This window comes from Heloderma suspectum, chromosome 1 (assembly GCF_057233095.1).
Source record: "Heloderma suspectum isolate Gila_16-S chromosome 1, 16-S_ref, whole genome shotgun sequence".
Classification (NCBI taxonomy): Eukaryota; Metazoa; Chordata; class Lepidosauria; order Squamata; family Helodermatidae; genus Heloderma; species Heloderma suspectum.
The window spans coordinates 151,280,623-151,306,142 of NC_139458.1; positions in this window are offsets into that span (position 1 = coordinate 151,280,623).

The window sequence follows — 25,520 nt, forward strand, 5'->3', positions numbered from 1 at the left end:
TTAAATGGGGATTGGACAAGTTCATGGTGGATAAGGCTATCAATGGCTACTAGTCCTGATGGATATATGCTACCTCCAGAATCAGAGGCACAATGCCTATGTACACAAGTTGCTGGGAACATGGGCAGGAGGGGGTTATTGCACTGATGTCCTTCTTGTGGGTTTCCAGCAGGGAGCTGGTTGGCCACTGTTTGAACAGATGTTTGAACAAGGGTTAGATGGACCCTTGGTCTGACCCAGCATGGATCTTCTTATGTTCTCATGTTCTTAAAGCAGGGAGCTCACTTTAGACATGTAGGCTTCCCTAAAGTCTAAAGTAGATTTGGAATCCTACACACACAGAGCAAGGCATGGAAGGTGGTGGGGCTGGGCAGTGGGGGTGCAACAGAGGAGGTGAGCCAGGTGAGTGCAGGTCCGCTCTCCCCACTCATGCAACTGGGGGTGAATGTCTGAGCAGGGTGCTAGATTAAGTTTAATTAAACACACACACACCATCGCAGTATGACAGACATGTTAACTCTGTGAATATCAGTCAAATTGAAATTATTAGACAATGTTATGGTTGCCACTTCCTGATCCAATTGCTTCATCAGGCACCCAAGGCCTGATTTTTCATCTAATGTCTTCATTGACTATAATTCCATTCTCAGTTTTTCGTGTTGACAGCAAAATGAACAGTGATTACAGCAAATCCAGACTGCCTGTGGGAAAGGTAGTTAAGGAACAAAGAGTCTTGGGGCACCTTAAAGACAGATTTATTGTGACATTTACTTTTGTGGAGCACAGGCTGCGAAAGCCTATGCCATGTACATCTGTTTGTATGTACAGATGTACACAAGACTCTTTGTTGTTTTTGCTGCAACAGACTAACATAGCTCCCCTTTGAAAAGTGGTAACTAGAACCACACAAGTCCTTCTGTTTGCAAATCCAACCATCAGTATTTGCTATACATTTGCACATTTCCCATGAATTTGCTACTTATATTTTCTGTTATCTATACCTTTTTTTTGGAATGGTGAGCCTTAGAATTGCAAATGTGTAGCTCAGTCCACCCAAGGTTTTGACTATGCTGTCTTACCTTACACCAAGTCAGTCCATTGGGTGGAAGAGACAGAAATTTTCATTGGGACTACTGCAAGGAGGAAAGGGTTAAATGTTTTCTCTCCACCCTGTGAAGTCCTGCTGCTGCTTCCCCAGTCCAAACATTTAAAGTTCTGCTTGTTAACTGCATTCACACAATTCATGTCATATCTAGTTTGGCTGTAAGAGTTGCTTTTTCCCCCCTCTATCTTTTTTCCTTTAATAGCTATCCTGCATCCTAAGCGACTTATAAAACATGACGTTTCAGAGTGGCTTGTGATCCTGCTCAGGGGGGCTACTGTTTGGAAAAGAAGGCCAAAGCCAAAGTCTCTCTGTTTTCTAGACTGTAGCTTTGGGTAGAACCTTTACAGAAACCCCTCTGGACTATTTTTCAGATGAAAACAAATAATGGTCAGAGAATCTAGTACAGCTTCTTCCTCCTGCTACAGCCTCCCTCTCCATACAAGTCTGATGCAGGAAGATTTATGCCGGCCATCCTGGAGGAATGGGCTGTTACTCAATTAGCGTAACTTGTTTTCAGTGTTTTCACTGGGTAATGCACTCCATGTGCATCTACCCTGAGATGCTGCTGAACAGAAAGGGGAACATATGACTTCTATAATCAGAGGTGTGTTTAGAAAAGTAGTAGCAATATGGCTCTCCATGCCGTGTGTAAAAAAAATGACATTAACTTTCCAAAAACTCATTGTATAAACCAAAGGTAGGCAACTTTTTGTGCCAGTGGACACATTTGGAAATTGGAGAAACTGTCCTGGGCACAACCGTAAAATGGCTGCCATAGGTGGGAATGGCTAGTCACAAAGGATAAGTAATCTGCCCAGAGGCATTCATGGGAAATGAAGATGGCAGAAACTAGAGACTGCTACGATTGTTTCAAAGCAATCCCAGCTGCTAGTAGGAAAATATAAATATATTTTCAAAATAAGAATTGGGAGGAGTAGGGTGTCTTGGTGGGCACCAAGGAAGGTGTTTGGGGCATATTGGTGGCCGTGGGCAACACATTCCTACTCCCTGGTATAAACCATGCAAACACAATACCTCTTGTCCCCATTCATGAAACAATGTTCAGGTACATGTGATCTTGCCATGCCTATTCTATGCAAACACAGCCAATTACATATTTTGATTCCTGTAATTAAATTATTGCACTTCAGAAATGAGAGGTCACTGAAATCAGGGGATGGGTGACTTTTCATTGCCAAAAACAACTGTGGAAATGGACAATGAGTCAGAGGACTATGTCTAATTTACATCATGGTGTGAAGATGATGGCCAGATCAACACCTCGTGTCATATTGATACAATCCCATCATGGATGCTATATCCCTCTTGCACATTTATACCTCACAGCACACACAATGTTGCGGTATTTTGGATAATGTGGAATAAAAAGCAGGAAATAATGCTAGAAAAGTGGTATATGGAATGCCTAATGAGCCCAACAGTTACCAATGCACTTCAGTACCAATAAAAAGCACTAGTGTAGATCTAGTCTTTGTTAGTTATGTGTAGGAGATATAGATTGAATGAACATGATGGTCATTGTTCTTTGTGTAGGATCTACTGTGAGACAGAGTTTCTGATGCACAAACCAACTACTTTGAAGCAAGAGCTGTTGAGGAACAGTGATTCAACCAAAAATTAATGAAATCGACTCAGTCGTTAAAGGAGACATGGTTTTGTAACACAGTTTCCCCATCTTTGGCCTATCTTTGTTTTGCAGAATCATTTTGCTGATTCATCAGCACGATTACTTAGAAGTCAGTCCGAGTGAACTCAGTAAATCCCATTGAACTTTGAAAAAGGCAATTTTTTTGTTGGCTATAATTAGAAAATAGATTGAAAACAAAACTGCCAACATTGTACTTAAATCTATGGTGTAACCACAGTTGGAATACCGCGTGCAGTTCTCGTTACCATACTTCAAAAAGGATACATGGAGAGCCAGCGTAGTGTAGTGGCAAGAGTGTTGGACTGGGAGCTGGGAGATCCGGGTTCTAGTCCCCACTCGGCCATGGAAGCTCACTGGGTGACATTGGGCCAGTCACAGACTCTCAGCCCAACCCACCTCACAGGGTTGTTGTTGTGAGGATAAAATGGAGAGGAGGAGGAGGATAATGTAAGCTGCCTTGAGCTCCTTGCAAGAGGAAAAAAGGCGGGATATAAATGCAATAAATAAATAAATAAATAAATAAAATAAATAAATAATAAATACTGTAGAGTTGGAAAAGGTGCGGAAAAGGGCAACCAAAAATGATCAATGGGCTGGAGCAACTCCCCTATGAGAAAAGGTTAAAACATTCGGGACTATTTAACTTAGAAAAAAGGGTGAGTAAGGGGAGACATGATGGAAGTGTACAAAATTATGCCTGTTGTGAAGAAAGTGGATAGGAAGAATTCCACCCCATCCCCCATACAAGAACCAGAGATCATTCAATGAAGTCGAATGGTAGCAGATTCAGGACAGAGAAAAGGAAGTATTTCTTCACACTGGCCCAGTTCAGACATGCCTGGGGAGAGAGTGGTTAGGGTAACTACAAGGTGGTGGTGGTGGAAACCATGACGCGCAGGCCCACCAGATGATCACGGAACCACGCAGTGCTGTATGGTTCTAATAATCACCCCCCTTCATAGTTACCTGGCAATTGTCCTGGTGTGGTTCGCATGCATCCTGTTGTCCTCCGCAGTGCGAATGGGCCCCTGGCGGCTGCTCTGGTGTCCCAAATGGCTGTGTGACCATAGAGAAAGGCGACGGTGGTTGGAGTGTTGCTGGCAGTGGTGGACGCTCTAGCTGGCATACTCTATGGTTGCAGCCTGGAAGTCCTGCAGAGCCCATTTTAACCACCTGGGAGCCCTCCAGACAACAGAGTAAGCCACCCTGGGGCCTCTTAACCCTGTTGCGGGGCAGAGGTTAGCTGGGGTAGCTTACTAACTATGATTTTGAATGTGATTTTGTCCCCACGCATGACACGCTAAGTCACGGTGGTTAGTAAAAAAAATGCCTAACCATCATGGTTTAGAGTGACATCTGAATAGGGCCACTATGTTAAACTATGGAATTTGCTACCACAAGATGCAGTAATGGCCACCACATTGGCTTTGAAAGGGGATTAGAAAAATTCATGGAGAATAAGGCTATCAATGGCTAGTAATCATTATTTCTGACTACAGATCGTCTTCAGTATCAAAGGCAGTATGCCTCTAAATACCAGTTGCTGGGGAACGCGAGCAGGAGGATGCTGTTGCACTCATGTCCTACTTGTGGGCTTCCCGCAGGCAGCTGGCCACTGTATGAACAGAATGCTAGACAAGATCGGCCTTTCGTCTGATCTAGCAGTTCTAATCTCATATTCTTATGTTCTGATTAGACACGCATAGGGCTGCACTGTTAATTTCTGATTCCTACCCAAAGACAGCATGGGACATCTTTTAAAAGTCTGGGACTGCTCTTGAATAAAGGGTCTTTTGCAAGATGTTTTTATTTTATTTTTTTAAAAGAAAGCACTCCAAAGGTAAAAAACGCACACACCCCAAACTGATTTTCCTAGTACTGAATGTTTTAAAATAGGATTGCATGGAATTTATTTATTTAACTTCTATACTGCCCAATAGCCAAAGCTTTCTGGGCAGTTCACAAAAATTAAATTAAAATTAAATTAATGGCATACTGTGATTTTATAGTTTTAACAATCCTGCTTTAATTACTGTTGTTTCTTTGGATGGGTACTTAATACTGCCCCTCTCAAATAAAACTGACCGCTCTGTAATATTGTGCTTTTCTCTCTGTATATATTCAGCTTCTGTCTACTGTAATGGTGACCTCACTGTGTGGCAAAGAGGCAGACCTTTTTAAAAATATTGGTAGCCATGTTTAATTTCTGAAAATTCAAAAAGGAGCTTAGAACAGAGCTTCCTGGGACAAACAAAACAGCAACTGCCCTTTCCTCCAAATAATGTCACCCCCAAAATATAGGTAATATTTTAGCTATAGCCAATCATTTTGAGGTGGGCTAAACTGCTAAAAGGGGCCGCGGTGGCTTAGTGGTTAAGACGCTGAACTGCAGACTGGAAGGTCAGCAGTTCGAGACCCGAGTGCTGCGTGAGGGAGTGAGCTCCCGTCTTCAGTCCCAGCTCCTGCCAACCTAGCAGTTCGAAAGCAAGAAATCGCAAGTAGATAAATAGGTACCGCCTCGGCGGGAAAGGTAACAGCGTTCCATGCACCTCGGTGTTCAGTCATGCCGGCCACATGACCACGGAAGCGTCTTCAGACAGCGCTGGCTCTTCGGCTTAGAAACGGGGATGAGCACCGCACCCTAGAGTCGGACACGACTGGTTGGGGACACCTTTACCTTTTTTTAAAAAAATTGCTAAAAATGGTCCTTGTCAATTCAGTACAACCCTATTTGAAGTACTTGGATTTAAATCAATTTAGAGTGCAATCCTATGCACGCTTAGACAGAAAAGGTCCTACAACCCAGCAATCCCCAATCAGCATGGAAGTTGTAGGACTTTTTTCTGTCTAAACATGTGTAGGATTGTGTCCTTAACCTTAATCTTTACTAAACTGAATGATACTGATGACAAACATTCCACATGTGTGTATGCGTGAATAGTTTGTTATGTTTAAAGGGGTTTCCAATGCTTTTGTTCCCTTTCCCTAACTTAAATAAAGATTGGGTTGTTTTGCAGCCAAGGTATCTATACACACTTCTTCATTTGAAGAAGACTTGTTTGCTGGTGTTTACATTCAGTGTCCCGGGTGTCTGGGTGGACAGTCTTGCCAAATCTGAAGGGAACTTGATCTTGTTACGGTCAGTTGCTGCCGTTGGCAGGCGGGTTACAGTAGCATGAGAAATGGCTACATTCAGATACAACATTGGGATAACAATGGCCTTTTTCAGACTGTGGACTTTTAAGTCTCGCATGTGAAGTGGAGCAAGAAATTAGACAAAACAAAATACTAAAGAATAAACTGCGAGGTACAAAGTAGATGTCCCACTGGGTCTTTTCTATAGCTGCTTTCTGTAAGTCAGTGAAATCCAAGGCTGAAGGAAAGGGGCATGTTCAGTTTACAGATGAAAAGATTAAGAAGAAGAACAGTAGTAGTGACCAAATATTGCGGAGGCTGTTAATAGGGAAGAGAGAAAACAACGTTTGCTAGAGTCATGGATGGAAGTCCAAGAAGCAATGGGTTCAAATTGCCACAGAGCAGATTTTACTTGGCTATTAGAGAACCTCTCCCTAACTTTAAGTAGCGTTTGCTAGTAGACCAGGACAACCAGGGAAATGGTGGCATCTCCTTTGAGGTCTTTAGAATGGATTTCAGATGGTTTTTTATTGTTGCCTTGTTTGATATATTGCACTGGCATGAATGGACCTCTGAACAATAATTGTTTTTCTCCCCAGAATACATTATTAATCTCAGAACTATAGGAAACAGTAACCCATTTTTAAAAAAATATTTAAATGGAGTGTTCCAGTCTTACCCCCAACCCCACTCTCTGACTTCTCCTATGCCACATCTCTATTTATCACTGAGGCTGTTGCCTTAGGCCGGGCAGGAACTCCGCCCCCCTCCCCACACACCATCCTGTCCCATGTTCCTCCAAGCTGAGCATGAGGGGAAGGGCCATAGCTCAGTGGTAGGGCTCCTGCCTTGTATGCAGAAGGTACCAGGTTCAATTCCCAGCTCCTCCAGATAGGCTAGGAAAAATCCAGCCCCAAACCCTGGAGAGCCACTGCCAGCCAGTCTTGACCATACTGGGCTAGATGGACCAAGGGTCTGACTCAGTATAAGGCAGCTTCCCGTGTTCCTATCAGCATGGCCTCCAGACCCTAAGGGAGGAGGTAACAAGCCTGCAGCTTGGTGAAGTTCCATTCCAAGTCTTAACATAACAGCTGACTCTGCAGCCTCTCTTCCTTCTCATGGTCTGAGTCAGAGCACTGAATCCCATGTAGTTCCCAGCAAGGGCAGCACTCACTGTAATGGTCTGAACTTTAATTCATACCCTGGAACAAACTGTAGCCATGCCTTAGATGAGCTGGAACAAAGGATTTGCTAAGGATAATGATGTGGTTGTGATGCTACAGTCTTCCTTGCACCTCTCTTTTACTGGTTCTAGCAATGGAAGGTCTAGCCAAATTTTAAACAGGCCATGGATGAATATTTCACAGAGCACAATGTCTACTATTTTAGCTTACAGAACCCATAGTAGTTCTGGACCAATTTTTACTCCACTCATTTTTATTATTATTTATTTATTACATTTATACCCCTCCTTTCTTCCATTGTGGAACTCCAGGTGGCTACATGTTGTTCCCTGGTGGTCTCCCCTCCAAGCACTGACTAGACCCAGACCAGCTTAGCTTCAGCAAGGTGGCTGCCTCATGTGCCGTCAGACCATGCCCCAGGACCAGAGCTGATCATCCTCAGTATCATCATGGAAGATGCAGATGAAGTGGATAGGAGGATCTGGATCCTCAGATCTGTTTTGGAGACAGGTTTGGAAATTCAGTAAGGGACTTGGTCCAGGTCCCTTAAAATCATCCCTGAAGCTGCATGCATAGTCCTTCTAAGTCCTAGTTTTCCTGGTCTGTAAAGCCAGTGCTTCACAGCAAGCAACAGAGTTGTCATTAGCTCTTTCAGGGTGAAGAGCTAACATTTCATGGATGGTCCTGTCATATTTTATTTATTATGTTTATATCCCATTTTCTTCTGTGGAATTCATAGCAGCTTACATGAGGTTCCCAGGTAGCCCATCTCGGCTGTTTCCTTCTGATTATCCTTTAATTAACGTCACGGTGATATAAGCTTTCATTTGACTGGATGCGTTACATCTCCTGATCTGGAACAGAAGCAAAGTTGTAATGTTTTAGGTGCCAAATGGCGGTACACATAGAAAGCATGTATGAGCAATTCCTAGATAAAGAATTTACATTTCCTGATAACATCTTCATAGGGAAATGTGTGCTTAGCTTTAAGGGCAGTGGGTACAATGCAATAAAATTAATAGAAAGTTTCACACGGATTTCGGTGGGATGTAGATTGCAACTGTTGCTTGAAACTCAGATAATGGGCACATTCCAACCAAAGTTCACAGTGCTTATATCCCAAATATTTTATTTGATAAATCTAAAATGTGCTTAATTCCCACCCACAGAAATGGATGGGAGTTTTAAAAGTGGCTAATTTGGGGGTGGATTTTAACCAGAGTTAATTTCTCTGGATTGTAACCTGTCTTTAAATATATTCTCCCCTCTCTATTCCCTAATTGCTTCTCAGTATTTATAGAATGAACTATGTTGCTGCTGGAGGCAAAATTGTGTGTCTAAAGTAAACCACCTTCAATCAATACTGCCTTCAGGTTGAAAAAAGTATTTGAGGAAAAAAGGTCTTCTGAACTTGGCAACAGCAAATATACTTCAAAAAAACCCAGTTAAAGGTGCAGTCCTATGCATGTTTAAACAGAAAAGAGTCCTACAACTCCCAGCATTCTCTAGCCAGCTGGGGAATGCTGGGAGTTGTAGGACTCTTTTCTGTCTAAATATGCATAGGATTGTGCCCTAAATGGCTGTGCAGTACTGTGATGCATAGTGTTATTTTTCATGTCCACCCTCCAAAAGTGGCATTGCTGTGATGGTTATAAAGGGCCCACAATGACTATTAGGCATTAGGGATCTATTGTCTAATTGCATATTTAATAATTAAAATGAGAAGATGAGATGTGAGCTTCTTGATATGCTAGTCATTTTGCCCAAGGATGTGGTGCAGGACTAGGCTGACCACACCTTGCCAGGCATCCTTACTCTCTTGACTACTGCACAAAGTGGTGACAGGTTGGGTATCTGCACCAGGTAGGCAACAGCACTACCAGGAAGCAAGCAAGGGAAGGCAGTGACATAGAGGCCTCTAGCCAGTGGAGGCTGGTGGCTCTGATTTCAGTGGGCCTGCGAATCTACTCCGGGGTTCAGCCAGAACTCTAAAGGTGCTATCCAAGGTGCTGAAACTACTTTGGGGATAGGGCTCAGCACCTTGGATAGATCCTTTAGAGTTCTGACTGAAACGTGGAGTAGATTTACAGCCCCACCAAAATCGGAGCCACCAGCCTACACTGCCTCTAGCAGTCTGTGCTGGTCAAAGATCGATCTCGTTAGGCGTACGGAGCAGTTTGACATTCAGCTCAGGGGATTTCGTGCATAGGTATCTGCACTGGTGTAAGAGGACCACTCACCCTTAACGCCAGTTCTGGGGGTGAGAGCTCGGTACTTGGCATCCTCTGGACCAGCCAACCTGGTACCCTCCTGATGTGGAAGAGTATAACTCCCATTATCCCTAGCCAGCATGGCCAATGATCATGCTGGCTGGGGATGATGGAAGTTGTGGTCCAACCCATCTGAAGGGCACTGCGTTGGGAAGGTTGCTCTGGACCGTTAAGGGGCAATCGTATACAAGTATAGACAGGAAAAAGCTGAGAATTTAGGGCTTTTTTCTGTCTAAACATGCATAGGATTGTGCCTGAAGTGATCTGGGGATGAAAAATACTTCAACAGTGTTCCCTTGCAGTAAGTCGTCAAGTAATGGATATTGTGTGCAGTGTTTTGTATATGGTTACATCATCTGTTGAGGAAACCTTTGTTATTGGGCGGACTAAAAATACAACTACCAAACAAACAGATACTGCTGCTGTTTGAACAAAGGCCTTCTCCATCAGGGGTGGGCAGATTTCAGGCTTCTGGGATACGCTTTCTGTTTTACTAGAACCTGGAGATCCATCAAGTGGAGCCTGGTGCAAAAGACATATACGAAGACTGCAATCCTATACACACTTACTTGGAGGTAAGTCCCATTGGAGAAGGGTTGCTTTGTTAGATTTAAAGAATTCTGAGCCCAGAAATTTGTTCTGAATACCAGAAGTGAATGGAGCTCACTGCCCTTCCACACAAAAATCCACTCCTGCTTTCATAGAATCATAGAATCATAGAATAGTAGGGCTGGAAGGGGCCTACAAGGCCATCGAGTCCAACCCCCTGCTCAATGCAGGAATCCAAGTTGCAGGAAGATGGCTGTCCAGCCTCGTCTTGAATGCCTCCAGTGTGAGAGAGCCCACCACCTCCCCAGGTAATTGGTTCCATTGTCGTATTGCTCTAACAGTCAGGACGTTTTTCCTGATGTTCAGCTTTCTCCAAGCATTCTTCATTTCAGCAGTACAATTGGGTGGTGGTGGTGGTGATGGGAGAGGTCATTTTGTTGCTGCTATTGTTAAACAATTAGGAGCCAGAAATCTTTGTCAATCTACTGCAAATTACCCAGAGATCAACCAGTAGCTCCAGATCTACCTCCTGCCCATCCCAGATCTACAGAATTAGACTGTTGGCTGATGTGCAGAGGATGTTGGGCTTCAGCTGTGAATATAAGTTGTCTGGGCTACAGCTGTGGGTATAAAAGCATCTTTCCACTAACAGATGTAAGGTCTCTGCTGGGATTGTGGATCTTTTCTGAAGCCTAGTTTGCAGACACAATAGCGTCATCCACCTCCCTAAACACATAAAAACATGTGCTTCTCTTGGGGGAAATAAGTAAATATTCTTATCTATTACATTAAGAGCTGATAAAAAATGAAATGTCTTCAGGCTAGGGTGTAAATAGAAATATTCCAGTCTAGCACTATACTGAGCCACCGCTACAAAGCCTGAGGAGTGTTGGAATCCAGGATTTCATTTCTGATCAGCCCTTTTGGAAATCTATATGTTTATTCTCCCCATAACTGTGGATGTGTCATTCAGATGCAAGATCCTTGTTCACAGCCAGGACATCCAGTAATAATTATTCTAAAGTTGAAACAAAACAAAAGTCTGTATTTTAATCAAGAGTTACTTTTGGGTACTTGATGGTGTTACCCTTCCATGATGTGCTTTTCAATTATACCAATGCAGGCAGTATTGTGCCAATCCTATTGTGTGGGCAGTATTGTACAATCCTATGTATTGTGCCCGTGTGCCAGAGGGAGAGACCGCTGGTGCAACTGAGATTTTGCAGTTCTATGAGCAACCTGTAACTAACAGAAACACTGGTTTCTGGAATGGGGCAGGTCAGCAGAGTTCATAGAAGGGAGCTCCACTGACCTGTCCCAATCTAGATCAATTCTGCTCATTTCCAGGGTTACTTTTAGAACTGCAAAATCCCTGTTGTGCAAGCGGTTGCTCCCGCTGGTGCAAAAGAAACAGTGGGACCACAGTGTCATTATGGGATACTGTCCTATGACTCGACAGGATTCAATAAGTCTTACTCCCTGGTAAGTGTGCATAGAATTGTAGCCAATAAAAGACAGGAAATTAAAAGTTAAGGTTAAGAAAAACCCCAGAGCACCGTGTCTTCACACATCTCACCTTGTCTTCCTAAAATGTTCCCCTGTTCCCCACAAGAAAGAATAGAAAAAACTGTTTCAGCTCATTTTAGAAATATAGACGTGTATGAAATAAATAAATAATTCTGTGCTAGAAACCAGATTGTCAAAGCAGCATGTTAACTATTTTAAATTCTGAAACATATTTTGCTATCACTACCCTCTAATTAAGGTAAGACTCAAAACTCCCAAACATGGTGGGAAACATTTTTTTCATGAAAAATGTTCATTTAATCTATGATTGAACTTTTCTGTTCTCATTGTTTAACAAAAAGGAGGCAACTGACATAAGACCATACAAATACCAGGGTGTACCTGAAGAATGGTTGCCAACAGTGGTCAACTCAGGAGAAGTTCATAAGATATCCAGAGGAAGCTCATAAGGATGTAAGAAGGTAAGAGACTTCTTCCATTATTTGTGCCCAGCTTCCATTGATCATAGATAAAGTCCACATACAGGCTGTGCTTTTAGCTATCAATGCTAGGAGCTATTTATTCTAGTGAAGGGAATTCCTTACAGCAGGGGTGGGCAGACTCCCCCCCCCCAACCCCACGATCCATCAGCTGGAGCCATGTGCAAAATACTGGATTAGAGAGGGGGGCAGACACACACTTAGAATCAAGGAACAGAATCTGAGTATATCTTGGCCCAGCAATTTGTTTTCAGTACCAGAATTGGGCTCACGGCTCTTTCATACAAAAATCCATTCCTGGTCTCCCCCCAAGCTTTGTTTCTGTAGCCTCATCTGGGGAAAACAGTTGCTGCAACTGAGAGTCAGAAATTTATTTATTTATTTATTTAATTTCTATACCGCCCAATAGCCGAAGCTCTCTGGGCGGTTTACAAAAAAATTCTTGGTGATCTACTGCAAATTATCCAGAGATCTATTAGAAGGTCCCAATTTCATGACAAAAAAGGAGATGCCAGGATTTAACCTGGGACCTTAGGTTATGAACCCTACGCTTGGGCTATATTCCTGGCTAAGAGGTATATGTTGCTTGAATGTTATCCAATGCCACCATTCCTTCTATAGAGTTCCACAGAGATTCAAATGAAAGGTGGGCAACTTGTGGACCTCCAGCTGTTTAGGCCTACAACTCCTATCAGCCCGATCCAGCATAGCCAATGGTGATGGATAATGGGAGTTGTAGGCCTAAATGTTTGGAGGGCCACAAGTTGCCCACCTCTACACTAACAAGACACTCTCTATCACACCCAGAATTGGGGCATGAAATAGAACTCTATGATTTTAAACTCTGTTTTTGCAATTCGTTTCTTGATATCTAACTCTAAGATAATTCATACTGAACATGGTGACAAGGTTGAAGGTTTTGATTTGTTGGAGCCACAGAAATATGCAGCCTTCCACCCTGGAGGATTGTAAGTATTTGCTTCATATCCACTGACATCTCCTCTCCACTGAGCTCACCAAGTCATATTTTTGCTAAGGTATTTTGCATCAAATGTATTAAAAATGGCAACCTGGACAATTGCAAAAGGAAGTTGAGGTAACTTTAAATGGGAAAAAAATCCAGGAATGGTCTCTGTGGGAAGAAACAATAACTTTCTAAGGAAAGTTAAGATTCAGGTCCATAAAAGGATCGAAGATAGTCAGCTAGCATGTTGTTGAATGGAGAACAAATATCCAAAGCACCTTTAAAGGACCCTTTGCACCACACAGAATAGAACCTTTGGGCTATAATCACTGAGCAGAAGACTTAATGAAATGTCATGTTTCTACCAGATGGAAGTAAGTGACAACTACACCAAGCTGTCAAGAAGGGGGGAAAAACCTCATCCCGCACCTCCCAAACAAATCCATGTCAGTGCTATGTGTCTGTCTCATATCCCCAGCCAATGGCTAGATTAATACCTTTAAAACTCAGTTGTACAATGGAATTCCTAATGTAAAAGGCATAAAGAGTAAGTTAGTTTGTTTATATTGATTAAAACAAAACTCTTTTTGAGAATTTTGTAGCGATTTTTGATATACAGTCAGGGCCAGAAATATTGGAGCAAGGATAACTGAGTTGGTCTCTGTACACCACCACATTGAAGTTGAAAGGAAATACACCCAGATGGGAGTGAAGTCAGGACTTTCAGCTATAATTCAAGGGGTTTGACAAAAGTGGGGCACTAACCATTCAAGAAGGACAGCCAGTGGCATACACACACACCCATCGTTGGTGGCTCATAAGTAATGGAACGAATGGCTGAGAAGCAGCTGCATGGCCAGGTGTGGCCTGTTTCCTGGGAACCCCATGACCAGTCAAGCAGATAAAAGGCCTGGAGGTGGTTCTGAGTGGTACATTTGCATTTGGTAGCTGTTCACTGGAACTCCCAACATGACGTCCAAAGAGGTATCCATGCGAGTGAAGAAGCCCATCATTAGGCTGAGGAAAAAAAATAAACCCATCAGAGAGATAGCAAAAACATTGGGAGTGGCCAACACAACAGTTTGGAACATCCTGAAAAAGAAGGAATTAACTGGCAAGTTCAGCAACAGGAGAAGGCCTGGAAGATCACGGAAGACAACTAAAGTGGATGACCGCAGAATTCTGCTCATGGTGAAGAGGAACCCTTTCACAACATCTAGCCAGGTAAAGAACGCTGTTGAGGAGGTAGGCATGTCATTGTCAACATCTACAGTAAGAGACAGCTTTATGAATGTAAATACAGAGGCTTCACAACAAGGTGCAAACCACTGGTAACGCTTAAGAACAGACAGGCCAGATTAGCCTTTGCCAGCAAACACCTAAAAAGCCTGCCCAGTTCTGGAATAAGATTCTTTGGACTGATGAAACCAGGATTAACTTGTACCAGAATGATGGGAAGAGAAAAGTATGGAGAAGGAAAGGAACAGCTCATGATCCAAAGCATACCACATCATCTGTCAAACATGGTGGAGCCAGTGTTATGGCATGGGCATGTATGGCTGCCAATGGAACTTGGTCACTGGTGTTTATTGATGACCTGACTGCTGATAAAAGCAGCAGGATGAATTCTGAAGTGTATAGGGCTATACTTTCTGCTCAGATTCAGCTGAATGCTGCCAAACTGATAGGATGCCACTTCATATTGCAGATGGATAGTGACCCAAAACATATAGCAAAAGCTACCCAAGAGTTTCTCCAGGCAAAGAAGTGGGATGTTCTTCAGTGGCCAGGTCAGTCACCTGATCTCAACCCAATAGAGCATGCTTTTCACTTACTGAAGACAAGACTGAAGGCAGAAAGACCCACAAACAAGCAGCCGCTGAAGGCGGCTGCAGTCAAGGCCTGGCAAAGCATCTCGAGGGAGGACACTCAGCATTTGGTCATGTCCATGGGTTCCAGACTTCAGGCAGTCATTGACTGCAAAGGATTTTCATCCAGGTATTCAAGGCGATCCTTAAATTTGAAATGACGTTGGTTTGTTCCATTACTTATGAGCCACCAACGATGGGTGTGTGTGTATGCCACTGGCTGTCCTTCCTGAATGGTTAGTGCCCCACTTTTGTCAAACTCCCTGAATTACAGCTGGAAGTCCTGGCTTTGCTCCCATCTGGGTGTGTTTCCTTTCAACTTCAATGTGGTGGTGTACAGAGGCCAACTGCCAAAACAGTTATCCTTGTTCCAATATTTCTGGCCCTGACTGTAATAGATTTGTATCTATTGTATTAGCTGCTACCTCAGCCACTTAAACACACACACACACACACACATACATACACACACAGGCACACACTTGAAAACATAGTTTCAACTGGGAAATTCCAGAGAGGAGCCATGTTGACCTGGTTGACAAAGGGTCCTATGGTACTTTAAATACTAACATGAAGTAAAAACCAATATAAGTCTTACTTAGAGTAGACCTATTGAAATGAATAACTATTCATTTCAATGGGTCTACTCTAAGTAGGACTTATGTTGGCTTTTACCCAAATATACCATGGTTTAGGTTCCAACTTCCTGTAGATGAGAATCAGCTTCTTCAGTTCCTTTGCAACAGGGGTGGGCAAGATGTAGTCTTCCAGATGTTTTGACCTACAACTTCCATCATCCTTCACTATTGGCTATGGTAGCTAGGGCCAATGGGCATTGTAGGCCAAAACATCTGGAGGGCCACAAGTTGCCCGCTCCTGCCTTACAATATAGCCAGGTGGAATGGAGGACAGGGCTTCTGGGCCTGCCATAATTGTGTCAATGATGGGATTTCAGCAGGGAGGAACAGTGTTTTTCATCATCACATGGCAAGCTGCCCCTGCCCAAATTCTTTATATCAGCCTTGTCTTCTGCCTCAAGTCATCATAGCAACAACTGCAAGGTAGATCATCAGCCTCTTATCATTTTGTTGTTGTTCGGGAGAAAGCTACATTTTCAGATACAGTGCAACCTAATCTATGTTGGTCAACTCAGAAAACATTCAGATGATCAGCTATTTGGATAAGTACAAAAATATTTCATGTAGAGTAACCTATGGTGGAGGAACACAGTTCCCTTAGAGTTGCAGTCGATGGGAGTTCTTCTTCAGGGTTCAGTTGTACATACCCATGTCCTGTGGTAGGCTAGTAGCTACCCTCCAAGGTATGGGGTCAGATCAGATGATCTCCATACATCTAGCTCTGTGTTTCCAGAAATTTTACACTTTTAGATTTCTGAGTAATTTCTATTTCAACGTTATGCATAGAACTCCCTCCTGCCCCAAGAATATGCCAGGAAACAGGTATATCTCAGACAAGGGTGAACTTTTAATATTTTAAGCATTGCTCATAGTAAACTCCATTGAACAGACTCAGCATTAAGCACATAGCCATAACTTCCTGATAGTAGTAAAGCAACTTAAAATGAAACTCCCCAAGGTTTTTGATACAGCCCTATTAAGATGACTGGCTGCATTGAAAACACTGATATGAAGTTTCTTGCTTCTCAAATTGTTTGATATATTTTTGTCGGGTTTTGCCATGAATGTCTGGTGTCTGGCACATTGCAACTGTCTACTATATCTCTGCTGCGTTACAGCACTGGGGCTGGTTTCAACACAGTCTGGACAAAACCAAGAAGAACCTATCTAATGGTGCTGTTTGAAGCCTGGTTTTCTTTTCAGAAAATGGCCCAATGCGTTTCAAGCTTTCAGCTCTTTTCAAGGGTATTTTCCCTTTACAACTTTCTCCGGGTACATTTTCACTTACTCTCAGTAAGTGAGTCATTTTCTGAAAAGAAAACCAACCTTCCACATAGGGATGTACAAAAGTTCTGCCACGGATCTTGGGGAGGCCGAATGCCAGCACATTCGGCCCCCCAAAATCGGTGGCGGAACGGGCCCCCCCCCAGGATGAGACTTACTTTGGGTGGATCTTCCTGGCTGCGGTGGCGGCGGCGGCGGCCGGTCTTCTGACCGGCTGCCACCTCCTCCATTTCCAGGTTAAAAAAAAACAAAAAACAAAAAAAGTGATAGGCTACGTAAAGATTTACGTAGCGTTCCTTATTTTGGCACGTCTTACTCTACGTAAACATTTACGTAGACTAAGATGGCGAAAATAAGGGGAATGCAAATAGCGTAGACGCTACGCTATTTGCGTTCCCCTTATTTTCGCCATCTTAGTCTACATAAATGTTTATGTAGACTAAGATGTGCCAAAATAAGGAACGCAAATGGCGGCGGCCATGGCCGCCGCCATTTGCGTATGCCTTTTTTGTTTTTTGTTTTTAAATCAGCCGTGATAGGCTACGTAAACATGTACGTAGTCTATCATGGCTGACTGCAGGGACGCAAACGGTGGCGGCTACAGCTGTCGCCATTTGCGTCCCTGCTAGCCAGCGGCCGGATGTCCGGCTGCTGGCAGAGCCGGCTGGCGGCTCCGCAGAATTGCTGCGGAGCACAGCCGGCCGGCCAAGATTCCAGGGGTGGGAGGAATGGAGCGCCTCCCCCCTGGCCAGGATTCTGGGGGGAGGGACGAAACGCCTCCCCCCCACCATCAACATAATCCGCGGAAAGGTAAGTCACTTTCGTACATCCCTACTTCCACAGCAAGGCTGGGGAACCTGTGTCTTTCAAGATGGAATTGGACTCCCATTCCCATCAACCCTAGCCAGCCTGGCCAGTGGTGAAGAATGATAGGAGCAGTAGGTCCTCAGCAACTGGAAGGCCCCAGATTTCCCCAGCCCTGTTCTACAGCATTGTTTGATATTTCTCTATCAAGGCAGCTTAGAAATAATTTTAGATAGGTTTTTTCCATTGACTGGTCTTGTTTGTGATTCATAAGGATTTATTCAGAGGCAGAATAAAGAACCAACTAGAGAAAGATCCAACACAGCAAACTCCTTATACTGATTCAGACCATTGGTCCATCTAGTTCAATACTGTCCGCACTAGCCTTCCCCAACCTGGTGCCCTCCAGATGTTTTGGACTAGAATGCCCATCATTCCTGACTATTGACCATTCTGGCTGCGGCTGATGGGAGTTGAAGAACAAAACATTTTGAGGGTTGGGGAAGAATGGACTACACTGATTGGCAGTAGCTGTCGAGGGTTTCAGTCTGGAGTCCTTCCCAACCCTACGTGGAGATGTGAGGGATTGAACCTGGGACCTTTTGCATGCAGAACATGTGCTCTGCCACTGAGCTATGCTGTTCTTGGTTAGGCTGCAGCCTTCTGGATTTACCTTCTCAAGGTCAAGTTATCTTGATCTCAGCTATAGGTCTTGCCAAAGTGGATTTAACTCCTGGAACACCATTGTTCATTGGTGGCTCAGAACCATCTCACACACCCAAATTAGTGCATTGCTGGTGATGTTGCCAGAGTGTTTCAATTTCCTGGTTCAGAATATGAATTTGTTCCAGCTTGTAAAGCCTGGTGTATAATGAATCAAGTAAGAGCAATAGCTTCAGCTATTGGGCAGTATAGAGATGCAACTAATGAATGAATGAATGAATGAATGAATGAATGTTCTCCTTTAACTCTGAATGTAAAATGAAATTCTGGACATGTGTGGGAAAGCATCCTTCAAATAAGGTACTAAAGAAAGCTGCTTTGTATGTTCATGTGCAGATTGAATGTCCTTAATATTAAGCCCTTACTCTCACTGAACATCTTCCTGAACTATGTGACCAGATCGCCCAATCAAGCAGCTTTTAATTGGGTATTTGGGTTGATTGGTCCTTGCAAATATTTTATCTGGCTGTTGTTCCCATCCAGATCTAAAACCCTCTGTTGTTCCTAGGTGTGTTTGAAAGGTGGAATAAGTTTCTAAGTGCTCTCTGTCATGGCTGGTGCTAGGAAATACAGTTGCAAGTAGGGCTGTGTACCGCTTTGGTCCGAATCCCAAATTCTTAAGTGAATCGGGGTGATTCGGAATGCTTTGGTCAGAATCCGAAGTGGTCTGGAGTGGTCTGAAGCCAGTCGGAGAGATCGGAAGTGCTTCGGATTGCTTTGGACAATTCTGAAGCCAAGACAGCCTGTCTGAGCAAATGTAAGAACTTGCTAGAGAAGGGAAGGGGAGAGGAGGAGTTGGGGCGGGGGGGGGGGGACTGAGTCTAGGAAAGTGACATCTCTAGGTGCTAATAGGACTGAACTTTTAAGCCAGCAGTTTGTTTCTGTTTGTTCTTTGGTGCCCTTCCCTTTTTCTCAATTACTATTCCTTCCCTTCCCATTTTTCAACTCTTATTATATTCTTATAAAAAACTAAAGAACATAAAATACACACACACCTTTTCTCTTCTGTTAGGCTTTAGTGTTATTTCCCCTCCCCTCATCCCTTAAGTTGTAGGTAGTTTTTTCTTTCTGTATCTGCTTTTCTTTTGGTCTTGTGGGGAAGAAGGCTACAATAGGGCCTTTTCTGTAGTGGCACCACCTGTGCTGCAGAACTTCCTTGTTAGAGAGACTTGCCAGGAAAAGTCTATAGTGTTTTAGAAAAAACAACAACAGAAACCCATCTTGCTTTTTTTAGGAGATCCTTTAGGGAGTGATCCCAGCACTTTGTAATTGAGTTATTTTACTCTGGTTTTGGTTATTTTGATTGCTTTAAATATCACTTCCTGTTGTTTTCATATTGCTTTCAAAATAAACATATTTTTATTGTTCTGTTTTATTGTGGGGAGCTGTCCTGCAACTGCATGCATAGGGCAGGGTATAAATGTAATGGATGACATGAATTAACAGTTGAGGGGTTCACTTCCTCCTCCCATGGGAATGTATGTAGCTGACTGTGTGGTTGGCAGGGAGTGGGTGGGTATCTTACTCCAGTAATAGCAACCTGACATGCAGAAATTAAGTGGGGGAAGTGTTTAATGGAATGGAGATAAAGTGATGGCAAGGTATTGACCTGATCGACACCTTTAGTTCTGGCTACAGTTAAAGGCAGATGAACAGTAAAAAGATGGTAGCCCTATATAGGCTCTGAATAGCCAGGGTCCTGACACAACTCTTAGCATTCTTAAGGTCAGACCAGTGGCCACATACTCAAGGGAGAAATCCACTGTCACCTATGGACTTTGGAGAAAAAAATCCTCTGTAATGATAGTAGCAACAAACTCTATGGCAGGGGTAGGCCACCTGGTGCCCCCCAGATGTTTTGAACCATGACTTCTACAATCCCTAGCCATTAGCCATGGTGGCTATGGTCCAAAATATATGGAGGGCAGCAGGTTGCCTGTCATATGGGCCTTGGGCTACAAAACCAAGGTGTTTTGGGGGTTTTTTTGAAGCAAAACCAGGTGAACTGTAAATATCCCAAGAACTCTCACTTCCCCAGCAGTATCTTCTTGAGACCCATCTGAGCCTCCATTTATTTACAGTTAGGAAGCTGCATGCTTAAGGAGACAGATTTATGGCGCTAAGCTCAGGCAAGGTTAGAGCTTGTGTGCAGTTAGTAACTAGGGGACCTTGGCATGAAGCCCTCCACAACTGCTCAGCTGGAGGCAACGTCTTAAAAACAAAAATAAGACAAAATACACAGCTCATTGTATCTGGAAGAAATGTTTAGCTCTTTAGGAAGTGCAGAAATTTCTGAATATATGTTTCACCCAGCTTCCCATCTGTCACAGTGTTTGACAAAACATCTCCTTTCTGTGCAAGCATTTAAGGCAGCAGTGGGAAACCTTGGGGGGTGGGAGGTGTCCAGGGGCCATTTTTGCCCCCTGGCTGCACTTCTGCCACTGTGCAGTTGAATTTGGTGGTGGCAGCAAAAGAAACAATGATTTGTGGCAAACTGCGATGGAAAGCTAAAATGGCCAAATTTAGATGGGAAACAAGCTAAATTTGACCTTTTTAGCCTTCCATAGCAGTTTGCCACTGAAAATTGGTGGCAAATCAGCAGAAGCAGTGTGTGTGTGTGTTTGTGTTTGCCACAGCAAATTTTTGATGGTGGGGGCCGCATGTGGTTCAGAGGCTATGTCTTGCCCACCCCTGATTTAAGGCATAGAAGTCCTACTGAATGTAGCAACTGCAGGGAAATGTAAATATAAACTGACCATGGGTAGAGTTGTTATCTGGCCAGTTCTTGACTGGACTAGGCACATATTGAATGGCCAGATCCCAGAGAACAACACAATAATAACTCTGCATGTCTGGTGGGGTGATGAATGTCGCCCCCAAAGAGCAGCTTTTCAGCTATTCAGTTGTGTAGCTCAGTTGGATAAATAAGAAATGCTGAGGAAAGGTGGGAGAGAGAGTTTCTTCTGTCTCAAAGCTTTACATATTTAGTTGAATGGAACATACCTTATAAGGTGTTTGAAGTCTCTATCACTTGAAGTCACCATGGTCTCCTATTAACACAGAGATGTGATACTTGGGTACCTTCAAAATCCCCATCTGGTCATCTCCAGATGTGTTGGACTATGGCTTTCATCATCCTGAGCCAGTGGCCATGCTGGCTGGGGCTGATGGAAATTGTAGTCCAACTAGATAGGAGGAGGCTGGCCTAGGGTGCTTCCAGATGGAGGGCTTCTAGCATTAGCAATCAAAAGGCATTGTGCAGCTGTTTGGTCTTTTTCTCCTTAACAAATTTTCTGCATTAACAGATGGGAGGGTCACAAGTAAAAGATGTCATTGTCTGTCATTGCCAGACAATGACAGATGTCTGTCATTGTCTGGCAACAAGGGAGAGAGCCTTCTTGGTGGTGGCCCCCCATTATGGAATTATCTTCCTGATGAGGCCTCCCTGATGTTAACGTTGCCAGCTTTTTGGTGCTAGGTTAAAACTGCCCTCTTCTCTCAGCCATTTGGCAGTATATAAAGAGTCTTTTGATCAGGTCCTGGACAGAACGTTTTAAATTGTTTTGATACATGTTGTTGTTGTTGTTGTTGTTGTGTGCGCTGTCTGTTTTATGTCCTTGCATGAGTGGTTTTATATTTTACATAATGTATTTTAATGGTTTTTATTTTTTGTGAATCGCCCAGAGAGCTTTGGCTATGTTGTTGTTGTTCAGTCGTTCAGTCGTGTCCGACTCTTCGTGACCCCATGGACCATAGCACGCCAGGCCTTCCTGTCCTGCGCAATCTCCCGGAGCGTGCTCAAGTTCATATTCATTGCATCCGTGATGCTATCTAGCCATCTCATCCTCTGCCGTCCCCTTCTCCTTTTGCCTTCAGTCTTTCCCAGCATCAGGGTCTTTTCCAGGGAGTTTTCTCTTCGCATTAGGTGGCCAAAATATTGGAGCTTCAGCTTCATTATCTGTCCTTCCAATGAGCACTCAGGGTTGATTTCCTTTAGGATGGACTGATTTGACCTCCTTGCAGTCCAGGGGACTCGTAAGAGTCTTCTCCAGCACCACAGTTCAAACGCATCGATTCTTCGGCGCTCAGCCTTCCTTATAGTCCAGCTCTCACAGCCATACATTACTACTGGGAAAACCATAGCTTTGATTAGACGGACCTTTGTCGGCAAGGTGATGTCTCTGCTTCTTACTATGCTGTCTAGGTTTGCCATAGCTTTCCTCCCAAGGAGCAAGCGTCTTTTAATTTTATGGCTACAGTCACCGTCTGTGGTGATCTTGGAGCCCAAGAAAGTAAAATCTGTCACTGCTTCCATTTCTTCCCCTTCTATATGCCAGGAAGTGATAGGGCCAGATGACATGATCTTAGTTTTTTTAATGTTGAGTTTCAAACCAGCTTTTGCACTCTCCTCTTTCACCCTCAACAAGAGGCTCTTGAGATCCTCTTCGCTTTCTGCCATTAGGGTGGTATCGTCTGCATATCGGAGGTTGTTGATAATTCTCCCGGCAATCTTAATTCCGACCTCTGATTCATCCAACCCGGCATTTCTCATGATGTACTCTGCATATAAGTTAAATAAGCAGGGCGACAATATGCAGCCTTGTCGTACTCCTTTCCCAATTTTGAACCAATCGGTTGTTCCATGTCTGGTTCTTACTGTTGCTTCTTGACCCTCGTACAGGTTTCTCAGGAGACAGGTAAGGTGGTCTGGTACTCCCATCACTTTAAGAATTTGCCACAGTTTGTTGTGATCCACACAATCAAAGGCTTTAGCGTAGTCAATGAAGCAGAAATAGACGTTTTTCTGGAATTCTCTTGCTTTCTCCATGATGCAGCGAATGTTGGCGATTTGATCTCTAGTTCCTCTGCCTCTTTGAAACCCAGCTTGTACTTCCGGTAGTTCTCGGTTTGCATACTGCTGAAGCCTAGCTTGTAGGATTTTGAGCATCACCTTGCTGGCATGTGAAATGAGCGCAATGGTGCGGTAGTTTGAACACTCTTTGGCGTTGCCCTTCTTTGGAATTGGAATGTAAACTGACCTTTTCCAGTCTTGTGGCCACTGTTGAGTGTTCCAGATTTGTTGGCATATTGAATGCAGCACTTTAACAGCATCATCTTTTAGGATTTTAAATAGCTCAGCTGGAATACTGTCATCTCCGCTAGCTTTGTTGTTACTAATGCTTCCTAAGGCCCACTTGACTTCACTCTCTAGGATGTCCGGCTCAAGTTCAGTGACCGCCACTATCATGGCTATCAGGGACATTCAGATCTTTCCTGTATAGTTCTTCTGTGTATTCTTGCCACCTCTTCTTAATCTCATCTGCTTCTGTTAGGTCCCTGCCTTCTTTGTCCTTTATCATGCCCGTTTTTGCACAAAACGTTCCCTTGAGATCTCCAATTTTCTTGAAGAGATCTCTAGTCTTTCCCATTCTGTTGTTTTCCTCGATTTCTTTGCATTGTTCATTTAAGAAGGCCTTCTTGTCTCTCCTTGCTATTCTCTGGAAATCTGCATTCAGTTGGGTATATCTTCCCCTTTCTCCCTTGCTTTTCGCTTCCCTTCTTTCCTCAGCTACTTGTAAAGCCTCATCAGACAGCCACTTGGCTTTCTTGCATTTCTTTTTCTTTGGGACGGATTTCGTTGCTGCCTCCTGAACAATGTTACGGACCTCCGTCCATAGTTCCTCAGGCACTCTGTCTATCAGGTCTAATCCCTGAAATCTATTCCTCACCTCCACTGTATATTCATCAGGGATATGATTTAGGTCATACCTGAACGGTTTAGTGGTTTTCCCGACGTTCTTCAATTTCAGCCAAAATTTTGCAACAAGAAGCTCATGATCTGAGCCACAGTCAGCTCCAGGTCTTGTTTTTACTGACTGTATGGAGCTTCTCCATCTTTGGCTGCAAAGGACATAATCAATCTGATTTCGATATTGACCATCTGGTGACGTCCATGTGTAGAGTCGCCTCTTGTGCTGTTGGAAAAGAGTGTTTGCTATGATCAGCGTGTTCTCTTGGCAAAACTCTATTAGCTTTTGTCCTGCTTCATTTTGTACACCAAGGCCATGCCTGCCTGTTATCCCGGTGATTTCTTGACTTCCTACTTTAGCATTCCAATCCCCTATGATGAAGAGGACATCTTTTTTGGGTGTTAGTTCTAGAAGGTGTTGTAGGTCTTCATAGAACCGATCAACCTCAGCTTCTTCGGCCTCAGTGGTTGGGGCATAGACTTGAATTACTGTGATGTTGAATGGTTTGCCTTGGATTTGTACTGAGATCATTCTATCGTTTTTAAGATTGTACCCCAGTACTGCTTTTCCCACCCTTTTGTTGACTATGAGTGCTACTCCATTTCTTCTAAGGGATTCTTGCCCACAATAGTAGATATGATGGTCACCTGAATTAAATTTGCCCATGCCTGTCCATTTTAGTTCACTGATTCCCAAGATGTCGATGTTCAATCTTGCCATCTCATGTCTGACCACCTCCAGCTTACCTTGATTCATTGATCTGACATTCCATGTTCCTAAACAATATTGTTCTTTACAGCATCGGATTTTCTTTTCACCGCCAGACACATCCACAGCTGAGTGTCCTTTCGGGTTTGGCCCAGCCGCTTCACTCTTTCTGGCGCTACTTGGAAATACCCTCTGCTCTTCCCCAGTAGCATATTGGACACCTTCCGACCTGAGGGGCTCATCTTCCGGCGTCATCTCTTTTAGCCTTGTGATACGTTCCATGGGGTTTTCTTGGCAAGAATACTGGAGTGGGTTGCCATTTCCTTCTCCAGTGGACCACATTTTGTCAGAACTCTCCGCCATGACCTGTCCGTCTTGGGTGGCCCTGCACGGCATAGCTTATGGCTTCACTGAGTTACGCAAGCCCCTTCGCCACAACAAGGCAGTGATCCTATGGGGTGGTATAAAAATATAATAAATGAAATGATAATGAAAAGAAATGACATGTACCCCCTGTGGACTTCTGTGGATGGGGCAGGACAATGGCACTATGAAAACCTCATCTGGAAGCTTTATCTCAGGTTTCTGTTAGTTAATGCCAATTTATGCAATCAGTCCATTCAAATGTATGTAGCTAGGCACTTTGGTGCCTAGGTTGACCTGCCCTCCCCCCTACCCACAGGTCTGCCACTCCACTTTCTCCTTGGCTGTTCCGGTCTTCATCTGCTTTCTCTCTTCATCTCCATGCATGCTTCTTCCAACCAGTGCACACCCAGGCAACTGTGTTTCAGGATGTGTCTGTCGCCTGTGCTTGCTTCTGTGCTTCACTTCCTTTAGCCAACAAATCAATGCTGGTTCACACA